We start from the raw sequence: 12,379 nt of genomic DNA on the forward strand, positions 1-12,379 counted from the left end.
CTTGCCACTGTTGCCGCCACTGCGTTGCTGCGTTTTAAAAGTGGCTCTTTCAGATGCCCCTGGCATCAAGCCCTCAGTCTGCCATGGGGGCCTGACAAAGAGGCGGTTTACCATTTGGTGTGCGGGAATCCGAGATTACCTGAGTCAGGCCACCATCCCAGCATCACCAAATTCCTCGGGCGGGGTGAGGGAATCAAGACACCCACCCACTCACCCTCCCTGTATCCGGCTCTGCCACTCGGTCGGTGGCCAGGCTGACGTGCGTTGCAATGTTTGCTCTTTTCTCGCCGCTCCTTCCTGCGCTGTCGCCCCTTCCGCCGCCACCACCACCCCCCCGCCCCGGGCAGGGTAGGAACAACTCGCTTAGGTCGCAAAATTGGAAGGCGGTAACAACAGCAGCAGCAGCAAGGGCGACCGGGAGAGAATTCTTGAGCTTTGGCTGAAAAGGAGGGATTGTCGAGAGGGGAAAAGCAAAGCGAGCTTTCCCCCTCCCCTCACGCGAACGAGGCTCTTGTCACAGAAAATTAGGGGGCGGGAGAAGCCACGCCACGCGCGAGCAAACGCCCGGGCGCCGGCAAGGAAACGCGGCGAAACCCCGAAACGGGGTGGGGAGGTTGTGGAGAATGGGCGGCGAGCTGCGCTGCCTGCAAACAGCGCCGCGGGGAGAAGAGACGAGGCTCATAACGGGCGAGCTTGGCGGCTGCTTCCCGAAGGCGCGGGAAGGGCGAACCGCCTGACTGGAACTCGGGAGAGTTTGTTCGTCTGCAGCCTGTGGAAGTGAGGAAAAGAATGTGCCAAAGCCCCACCTCCTCCTCCTCCTCCCGCCGCTGCCTCAGCTCCTCACAAGCAGAGCAGCGTGGAAGTGAAGGGGCTCGGTTTGCGGCCGCTACAGCCGCCAGTCGCGCTGTGCCTGCGCCGCGGGAGCGAGCGCTGCTGCTGCCGCCGCACCTGGCCTCGGCCGCTCTGGGATGTGCAGCAGGCGCCGCCTCCTGAACTTCGCTAGTTCTCCCGCGCGCTCCTCGGCTCCGGCTAGGAGCTCCACTCGCGCCCGGCTCCGCTTCGGCTTCTGCGGGAGGGGAAAAGCAGCGAGAGCCCTGATTGGCGAACCAAGCTTCGGCAAACGCGCCAAGCGGTGGCGTCCTAATCTCACAGGCGGCCAAAACGACCCACTGGGGCAAGCGGGGAGGAGACCGAGCGAGGGCAGCGAAAGGCTACGGAACATCTCGCCCTACCCACCCTCTGGACTTTGAGCAGGAACTGCTTGGTGCGAGGGTCCGGAGGCAGAAGGGGGCAAGAGGGTTGTGGCGTCCCGTGACCCGACCCCGTGCAGTTGGAGCTTCTTCCCGGCTTCGCTTGAAGGTTGGGTCTACGGATACACTTTTGGGTTTGGGGTGTGTGCGTGTGTGTTTGGGTGCGTGCTTGTGGGTACGTATAGCTGTGTGCGCGCGTTTGCGTCTGTGTGTTTGTGATGCTTGCAAAGAGGCGTCTGTTTCTCCCTCTCTCTCTGGTGCAGTTTGGAAGGCGCTCCCGCAGTGCATTGTTCGATGATGCTTCGGTGCTTAGGCAGACTTTACCTGGGAGTAAGTCCCATTGTATGCGGGTCCGGGGCGACGAGTGATAAATGAGGCTCTTCTGGTGAATTGCTTGATGACACCGTAGGGGGAAAATGAGTATGGCTGGGATATTCTGGGTTTGTCGATTGGTCCGGTGTGGCAGTTAATTAGTACGGAGCTCGCTGTTCCCTGGCTCCGATGGAGGAGAAGCAGCTGTGACAAGGAGAGAGTCACCCGGGGCTACCTGGTTTTCCAGGTACAAGCTTCCCGGCACCCGCTTTCAAAAAGGTATATTACCACCTTGTGCCTTCCAAGTATTTCCTCCCAGGATCGCCTTCTGCTTTCAGTGCTGACTCTCTTTGGTGGTGGTGGTGGTGGGGACATTTCAGCACCTGGACCAACAAAAACGGCATAGGATGTGAAAACTCTTTTTTTTTTCCCAGTCGCTTTCGCCCTATATTTAAGAGCAGGCTGTCACTGTGAAATGTACACCCCTTAAGGAAACCAGTAATATTTGCAAAATGTTTTCGATCCAATGGGTGCCTATGAACCAGTTTTTCTCCCCTTCCGCCGGCAACTTCTTTCAGATGTGTAACAGTTCCCGGATGATAAAGAGCAACCCTAAATAGATGGGTAGGAAAGCTGAAGAGCCCCACATGACCCTAAATGGGTTATGCAAAACATATAAAGCTGGAGACGTATTTTAAAATTTGATTTGTTAAGCAGTTTGAGTATTTTCCCCTTAATTTTGGCATCAAGTGTTTTTGATGCTTAATTTGTCCTTGTGAGTTTCACACGCAAAGCTTGGTTTCTACGGACCTGAACTCTAAAGGTATATGAATCTCAGTTGGTAGACTGAGGTAATGTTCAATCATAAAACGATAATGTGGGTTTCAGGAAATTGAGATGAGGAAAAGAATTCATGCATTTTTTTTACAAAAGGATAAAAACCAGCCTTAAAAATGTAAAGGAAAAGTACATAAAACACAGAGTGCCAATTATTCTTGGAATAATCTAACTACAATATCATAAGCAGTTGTTAGATTTAAAACAGTGTGTACTGTATTTATCCTATAGATTTGTGTGTATGTTTGTGCATGCATCATATGGTTTTAAAAAAATAACTGGGCATTTTTAGTTAAACATAATTGTTCATAGCTGGATGCCTGATTCATCGCCTAAAACATTTTACAAAAAAAAGCAAAGCTATTTATAATTTAATCTGCAAGGCAGTTGGAAACACCTTTGCTTTATTTATTTATTAGGTATCCACAGAGGTTCGTAGCAAAATGTTCAAGCATTGCCTAGTATTCCATTTTGTTTGTAGAAAAATGTGATAAATATTTAACTATGCTTAAATTTATTGTGAAAGGAATGGCAGATAATGTTTTTCCTTTATATTTTCTTAGGCTTCTGTTTCAAGAAACCATTTAAGGTAACATATTATGTGTTCATGGCTTTAAAGCTCTTTATCCAGCTTTGAACTTTTTATTCACTTTTTGAAAAGTGAACGTGTAACTGTTTGGAGCAAATATAAGATAGATTCAAAGCTTCATGAAGAAAACATTAATTAAATTACAAAATGAATCATAAAGATTTGGTCAGATGTCTTCCAAATGCCAGAAATATGTATGTCTACTCTGATGGACCTTTTTAAATTTTCTTATGGTCAATGCCAAAAATCCATTTATTAAAGAGAAAACTATGTCTGTGGATGAGTCTATTGTTTTAGATAAGCAATAATCTTATTGAAACAAAAGGCTTCAACTTGTATCAAGCAACATTTCATAAATTTGTCAATGATGTTGTTGTAAGCTTATTTCCAAAATAATAGTGGCTTACAATATCTGAACACTCTTATGAAAGTACTGAAATTTTGTGGTCTTGGATAGCCCAATGATTTTAACATGAAAGGCTTCTAAGTAAAGTCTCTTAAGATCAATTAAAGATATATATTTTCTGGCAAGCATGTTTAGCACATTGTATGCCTAGTTTCTGAAATAAAATAATGTATGGCTACTAGAATGAAATAACAGTGCAATGCATCATATGAAAGCAGAGTATTGAGTTAAAGATGCTGAATTCCAATAGAAATGTGTAGAATGTTCATAAATGTCAGAAAACCTCTTATGATATGACATCATATCACATGATAGAGCACTTCCAAAACTCAGGGGATATTTGAGCATTACCTAAAGTAAAACCCAAAATATTTTTCTTCAAGAAAAAAACAAGGGTCTTAAACATCCATATGGAAAGACATATTTTCTCAGGTGATCTTTGGATCTTGAATTAGTAATAACAGAGATGATAATATGTGCTTATTAAACTGTTAAATATTGATATCAGAATATAGCATTCCAACTTTATCAAACTACAACACATTTGAAAATCTGTATAAGACAACATCAATGAGCAGAAATATCATCTAAAGATGTTAGCTGCTGGTGTTTCTTCAGCAGTGTATCACTATGGATGGATGCTTATGTTAACGTGAATGAACTATAATTCATTCTTTACCTTACATTACTCATGTTTTGATTCTTAGGAAAATAATCTTCCACTATATATTCTGAGCATGTTACTATTAGCCAAATATCTATATTTTAATAGTTATCATTAGTGCTACATTTTTTAGGGAGTGAGTTTCAAACTGATGGGAATTTTGAAACATAAATTTTGTTATGAAGAGGGAAAATCTGAAAAGAAATAGATCATGATGTATATGCAGAAGGCTTCTCAAAATTCACAAGATGTTATATTTAGAGCACTTCGATATTTTACCATTTTGTATAGTTCTTCTCAGCAAGTGGTTTGGAAGAATTCACTTAGTACACAAACAGAATACAGAATCCACATGAACTGAATCGAGTAACTCAAAGGCAATCCATGTAGAGCATTCACACTGGTGTAACACTTGTCATACATATTCTTTCATGACAAACATTTCAAAGCACTCCTGTGGAGGAAGATGTCACAGGAAAGATTTCCTACTTGCAGGATTGTTGATATAGCTTACCAAAAGCTTTATTTCACCCGTGGGAATTCCCCAGGATAAACAGACACTGTTAACAGTAAACACTCTGTGCGGGGATTGGCTAGATAATTTTATAAAGTTCAAGATTTTTAAATGAATGCAAAGAGGATAATTTGCCAGAATCAAGCTGTTAGGTAGCCAGGGACTATATTAGGTGTTTGACTTAATCTTTTCAGAAATTCTAAGGGGGCGGGAAAGGGAAAATCTCAGTGACTGTTTCTTTATGTAGTTTATTTAGTTTTCCTTATCTAGTGGGGTTTTTTTTAATGTGGGGGGGAGCTAGACAGAATATTTTTGCTCAGTCAATTTACTTTGGAGAGGAGAAATACATCCATTCAAATCTATAGCAGTAAAATATTATAATTTAATGGCTAGAATAATCTTGAATAATTGTATGCATTTATTGTAGTCTCAAAGGACTGTCATAAATACAAAGGTTTTGCTGTAGAGACTTTGGGAACACAGATAATTAGGAATTATAATTTAATAAAACTGTAAAAGGTGTAAATAATCATAGTCTTAAGACTATGCACTCTGACATGGGAGCAAGCCTACTGATTTTCTTTTGAGAAGTTACATATAGCTTAACACAATGTTAATTTCTATTTGTAGTTAGCTTCTTAAAAAGCAAAAGAATGACTATTAGGACTATCAGTAACCTGCATAAGTAGGTGAAAAAAGGAGGCCTTTGTTACATAAAATAAGTTTTACTATGTTTCAAAACAGTTTTTATTGGGAAACACATTGAATCTATCATCTATCTATCATCTATCTACTTACCTACCTATCCATCCATCTACTGTATCTATCTACTGTATCTACCTATCTATCCATCTATCTACTGTATCTACTGTATCTATCTACTGTATCTATCTATCTATCTATCTATCTATCTATCTCTATTTATCTATCATGATAAATAAAAATATATAATGCTGCTCAGGTCAAGATACAATCTTCTACTATAGAATATACATGCACACTACGTTGTCTAGTATATATGAATATTATTTATTCTTAATCTGAAATACTGAACATAAATCATGATATTTGATCATTAGCCTATTCAGAATTTTTCATAGCCATGAAATTTGCCATTTTTTCCACAGTGGAAGCTAGTGCAGGAATAGGTTGGGATGAAGAAATGCAAGTCAACTATAAAAGTGCATTCAATTAATATATCTTTTTGTTAAACATACAAAAATATGCATTTCTTGAGTGGATTGTTACACTGATTTTTAAAATAAATCACTTTATATTTGCACTTAAATTTATGGTGAATTAGCAGTAAAATATTATAAAGTAAAACCCAAAGTCCAAAACATGGTTTCAACAATAATTTATGAATTAGATTTAAATAAGCCAGAGTTAATTAAAAAATGTAAGCAATTAATTGCTTATTCTATAAAGTGGAAATTTATTTTTCTTTGAGATAAATTTCATTTGATGTAATAAGGATAAAAACATCGAATAGCTGTGTCCAACATTAAACAAGTAGATTTCCATTGGTGCAATAGAGCTTCCTATTACCCTTTTTTCTCCTTCTCACCCATTCATATCTATTTAATTTGGGAGAATCTTCTCCATCTTCCAGAGCAGATATAGAGGAATACATAAGAAGACTAGACATACAGCATGGAATATTCATCTGGATGAAAAATATCTGTTAGGGGGAAAACCCCACTGAAGAAAGCCCATACTTTGCTTGGCATGTGTATCTTATATTTATGCTTAATCTTTCATCAGATGCAGGATGGGCTGTAATTTAAAATAAAATTGAATTGTACTGAATTGTTGGCCATGTTGGCATTTTCCACAAAGAAGTAACTGGCATTGTCACATAGATGTATTCTAAGACCCTGGCAGGTCTAATTCTGTGCAGAAGCCAAGCACATATAAATTACATTTTATTATTGTAAATGAACTTTACTTCATAAGAAAGCTTCTATTATAAAGTTTCTAATAAGTATAATTTGCATAGCAATTTAAACAAGACATTTCTGTATGGATCACACCTTGTATTATGGGAGCAACAGCAGTTTGGTCAGCTTTTCCCTTATCAGAATAGAAATGAGCCATTTGTTCCATGACCAATGTCATTCCCATTCTCTCCTCTAATCTGTTTAGAGTCAATAAATCAACAAGCAAATTGGAACAAGTATTTTGGATTCCATTCTGTTTCACTATATGTTGGGATTACATTTGTAATATAGTCTGGAGATCAGGGCCTCATTTACCTAAGCTCATGGAAGTTATACATCCTTTCCTCATTCAATGACTGTGTCATTCCAATGATTTGGTCATTAAGTGACATAGTCACTAATAAGTGACACATGAGAGCAGGGGAAAGAGAGAAAGATAGACCACTAGCTGCTGCTGTCTTGTTTCTTTTCATACAGTGTACTGTGGCTGACCCATTCCCCCCACCCCCCATTTTTTTGCCCTTTGCTTAAATAGTCTCATCCTAAGCAGCTTTTCTTTGCAGCATAGCACTTCCCAAAATGTGCTAATTGCAAGTTAAAAAGCTTAGCTCTGTGACCTTAATTAGTGGATTACAATCCTTTCAAAGTTCATTCATGCTACCTGAAACTGACCAGACCTTAAATCAGTTTCACACTAAAGATTTTTGTTGTCAGGCACATGAAATAGGGTCATAAATGAGTGCACTAGTAGGAAAATGATTTTTATTACCATTTATTACAGTTGTGCTTGTGAATAGTCACTAACTAAAGTAGTCACTAACCGAGCAGTCGCTGAAGTCTATAATATCTGAAGGACATTAGGTTTATTTGTTAATTAAGAAAATTTGTATGGCCACCCAACTTTAAGCAGCTTATAGAAGTAAAAACCCCAAATACAGAACCTAATGAAATACAAATACAAATTCCAATGCCCTGGCAACAACAATTAGACAAACCACTTGATGAGTTCCATGCCACCCTGGGGGTTACTAAGCCAGCTGGTAAAACCATATCTTCATGGCCTTTCAAGAGTATTAAGGTGCATTATTTATTAGAAAGGTTGCCAATCTTTGGTGTAGAAGAGGCATAACATAGGTTTGGTCCGTATGGATCTCTTTGGATAAAATTATCAGTTCTTAATCAATCCTGTGTCCAGGACTGATATTAGGCTAAGGCCTAATAAGCACTGACTTAGGCTGCCAAAGCTTATGGGCATCAATACTGCTGCTTCTTCCAAATCATTCTAAAGAGGAAAATCTTCACATTGGTAAGAAGTGGCATTATAAGTCAACGTGGCATAGGGCTGCCATATGCACTTCAGCTGGCACTACCTATAGCTTTTTACAATAGCTAAATATATTCATCATGACACCATCATGATTAAATTTACACTAATAGGAAGATGAGCAAGCATATACTAGTTGACCTTGGTCTTAATCCAGTCTGTCGATTGTCTGTAGACAACCAAAGAACTTCATTAAAATATATTATCTGTAAAATATGATTTTTTTATTTGGCTGTGTCCATGTTTATTTTTAATAAGAGACCAAGACCACAGAATAAATTGGGTTTATCCAGAAAAAGGCCAAAGGCTGACTTATTTGTAAAGGTGGTCAAATATTAAAGCATCTGTCTTGTGACTGCAGCTTATTGATGTCTTTTCAATCAAGAGTGTAAGTCTTTTTAATGAATATATTCTGGTTCAATTATATTACCAGGACCTGATTTAGTTTCGATTGAAATATTGTTATGTAAGATGTCCTAGATAATTATCCTTGTCACTTCCTGAAATCTATGGTTGCAAACCTCCATCTTGCTACGCAAGCCAGCCAGAGACTTTCCATGCTACCTCGTAATATATAATGTCCAGGTTTACTTAGTGTAGCCTTTCCCCATCTGAAGCTTCTAGATATGTTGGGATTACAGTTCCTTGAATTTCTCAGTAATGGAAGGAACAAAAATGAATGGGATTTCTTAGAACTATAATTCCAGATCCCAGTACTGGTAGAGTGTCATTTGAGAAAGGCTGTTTTATTAAGATCCAGTTTTTCCTGTAATGAGAAAACACTTGCCTTCAGAAGCTGTAAAGAGTCGAAATGGAGATGCAATTCATTAGGTCTATATTTTAATATAAATGAACCTGTTTTAACCATCTGACTTACATTTTATGGGTGAGCAAGCTGCATGCATCTTCTAAAGCTTCCATATGGCTTTTGGAGCTATCTCGTTATTCAACTCTGAAAAATGGTGGCAATCAGCAGAAAACTGCCCAAGAGGCAATCGATGACAATTGTGAGCAAGCCACTGGAAAACAATTGATTCAAAGATAATGACAATGAAAATAACTTAAGATGGTATGAATATAAGAGTTATGGTTTATCTTAACATTAAAGTACTCAAATATTTTTGTATTGACCTGTTTTCCTTTCAGAATGCAACATTTTCTTGCATTACTTGCACATTAAGCCCACTGGTGTGCTGTTAGCAGAATTCACAAATGTTATAATAAGCATGCCTATATGCACATATATTAATAAAACCATTATTCTAGATTGCAGAAGTATATAAAAATGAAAAATAAATGAAAAATAATAATTTATTTTAAACAAATTGTTTTCTGAACTTTACACTAAAGGAAAGATGTGTAAATAGGTGTGTAATAAGAACAATTGTATGGAACAAGATGCAAACTTTCACAGAGTTGTTTGGTCTTGTTTTTATTCTCTTTCTTTCCTTTTTTCTGTAGATTTACTTCTTAAAGTGATATAGAATGGAAGTAAGCCAAAGTAAACTTACAGTGGACAAAATGGGAAGTTGAGCAAAACAAATCGATAGAGGCATCCATCCATGACTTTTCCCTTAAAAAGTTCAACTCATCTCTTTTGGATAGGCCACATCTTGGCAGTTCATGGAATAAAGAGATTTGCTTAAGACACAATGCAGGCATTTTTCCAGACCATCTGTTGGTGAAGGAGCAGAGACATTCTCAATATTATTATAAAAAAATCATAAATTCATTGTATTACAATGAGATAATTAGAATACAGAGCCAAACCTCATTCATTGCAGACATCTGTATTAGACCTTTCTTGGCTAGGGGTTGTTCTTTTTCTACATGGAGTTAAGGATAAAGGGGAGCCCACCACCTCATTGAATCATTAATTCTATTCCTGTGTTACATTTACCAGTAGAAGTTCTGATATTATTTGGGTTTTAAAAATTAAAAAGAATGGGAAATTCTGAGTTAGATTAATTAAACATAATGATAAATGATGAGTATATGAATAATTTGAATTCAGTGTCATGGAAAATCAAGGAAAAATATAATAAAAACTCTACAATAAAAGCAATAGCTCTTTGACTTTTATACCACTTCACAGTGCTTTACAGCACCTTCTAAGTGGTTTACAGAGCCAACATACTTCCCCCAACAATATGGGTCATCATTTGCTGACATTGGAAGGATGGAAGGTTGAGTCAACCTTCAACCAGTCAGGATCGAACTCCATGCTGTGGGCAGAGTTCACCTGCAATACTGCCAGGATCGAACTCTAGGCTGTGGGCAGAGTTTGCCTACAATACTGCCTTCTAATCACTGTGTCACCACAATAAAGTTCTCTAATCTCATCTTCCTGCCATTGTCGTGGGTTGCTAGGCAAAAAAAATGAAACCAAATAGGGAAACCATCTAGAGACTTACAAGACTGCCTTTCTATAGATTAAAAAACAATCATTCCACTAGTTTTTGAAAATGTATAATTCATTTTTACATTCACAAGAATTCTCAAAACAGAGAATAGCAAACAAGAACAAAAGTTTTAGAATATTAACAGTAACACAATAAAGATAACAATTGAATAAATATTTTTCTTCATTGGCAAGGAAGGTAAAATCCTGAAAAACACATGTGTCTGTTGCCGGAGACTGGTACTTTCTTGCCATTATAAAGTATAAACAAAGTATGGATGCCCTAGGAGTATTTTTCCAATACTCCTCCCAATGCGACCTTCAATTTCATTTACTAATTGATAACTTCATGTGTTCATTTCAGGTGAAGTTCTTGCTGGCGTATAGAATCAACTTTTGCATATAAAATATATTGGAACAAATTGTTCCAGTCGTTAGAAGATAGTGCAATCCCTGGGAATAGCAGAAGTTGACTATTCTTGATCTGGAGTTTGGAAAAAAAAGTGTTAATCATAAAAGATTTATTCAAGTTTTTTAAAACTTAGGAGAAAGGTGCTCTGACAGTTTCTGCGACAGATATGATTGCTTCTGAAAGTTACATGAAAAAGAATGTTTAATGTACACAGAGACACACACATAGTTCAGTTAACTCCGGTGAAGGAGAGATAAGATTATTATTGCATATTATGGAAGGAGTGTTATTTTATTTAACACTCATCATAGTAAAATAGTTGGCTGTAAGTAAGTTGTGTTGATATTCTTCACTTGACAGTTAAATCCTCAATTTAATAAAAGAAACAACCCATTATTGAGCAATTTTCAGGAGAGATAACATATTTGATTGTCTAATTAAATCTGATTCAAAACGATTTTTCATTCTATTTCCTTCTCTCTTTTTTGTAATATGTTAACTTTAGTTTTTCTCACACTTTAGTGAATATGTCATTTTTTTCAATTTGCACTGTGTAGGTATTTGGCATATTGTCAATAAACACAGTCATTTTTATTTGCATGTGTACAGTTTTTTTGAAAATAAAAGCCAGAAAACTGAATCAGAAATGACAAAAGTACATTTACTTGTCTTCAACTACAAATTAATTTTATCAAAGCTGTCCAGTGATGTTTTAGAAAAATTGAGTGCTGAAAGATTAAAAACATATTTATCAACTCTTAAATACTGTATTTTTGTCATGCTAGCCATGCGTCAGCTGTGAACCATGCCATTAACTTCCTATCCTGGTTTCTCCTCACTTAAATTAAGACTGGCAACTTTGCCACCAAGCTCTTCGGCATTCCATTGGTGAGAAACCCAGTGATCACTATAATCGTGCATGCCAATAAAATATACCTCAATTAATTTCTCTTCAAGTATTTTGGTTTCATATTTAAGTGGGAATTTGTCCCACAACAACTAGGGGTACTAAAGTTCTAGCTATTGATCAGCTTAAAAAGTGTTCCCAACGATTAGACAAAATGGATGGCTAAGGAGAGTCACTTTGTTTCTTCCCTATACATAGTTGAACTGCCAATATAATATACAAAAAGAGATCTACAGTAGAAGATAGGGTCATGTGCAAATGACATAGAGAACTGTATAAAGAAGATAGGGAGTGGTGCAGTGGCCTAGAGGTGGAACTCTTGCCTCACATTCAGGAGGCTGTGAGTTCGATCCTAGGTAGAGGCAGATATTTCTCTCTGGACACACTGAGAAATATATCTGCAGAACAAAGTTCTCCATTGGCTACAGGAAGGGTATCCGGCCATTAAAATACTCTGCTGGCTCCATTCAGTTGCCCAGACTCTATCCCACAAGGGGTTATGAGGTCATTAAAAGAAGATGACTGTATAAAGAAGACAACTCCAAGTTGTAATCATCAGATGGAGTTCAGGCCACTGCAATGCAGAATTTTAAAAGAGAATAAGATTGAAATAGAGAGTTGTGGTAACACAGTGAAAAGCTATATGAGTGGCAAGATAAAGCAGTGAAACAGATGTGCCAACAAATATAAAAAGATTGCTGGTGGTGAATTTTACAGATTATTATTATTATTTAAAATAAGCTTTAATATCCACCATAAAGACAAAACTAGGTATCACATTAATAGTATAACCACAATTTAAACTAGCAACTTGGTTATTAAA

The 12,379-nt window shown here is 37.8% G+C and overlaps 1 protein-coding gene across 8 annotated transcripts in view; it reads left to right on the forward strand.

Annotated features, from left to right (window-relative positions):
- Positions 1–348: 348 nt before the first annotated feature.
- The window catches only part of HS3ST5 (heparan sulfate-glucosamine 3-sulfotransferase 5), a 197,260-nt gene continuing 185,229 nt past the window's right edge, over positions 349–12,379 (forward strand). For 4 of the 8 annotated variants that reach the window (XM_087973260.1, XM_087973238.1, XM_087973246.1 and 1 more), the window contains exon 1: positions 349–1,359. The gene's annotated coding sequence lies outside the window, so the exon portion shown is untranslated. The other 4 variants (XM_087973215.1, XM_026666698.2, XM_087973230.1 and 1 more) reach the window with 3 other exon arrangements.

This window comes from Notechis scutatus, chromosome 1 (assembly GCF_049901735.1).
Source record: "Notechis scutatus isolate UNSWTSFEM ecotype Mainland chromosome 1, rNotScu1.2, whole genome shotgun sequence".
NCBI classification, from domain to species: domain Eukaryota; kingdom Metazoa; phylum Chordata; class Lepidosauria; order Squamata; family Elapidae; genus Notechis; species Notechis scutatus.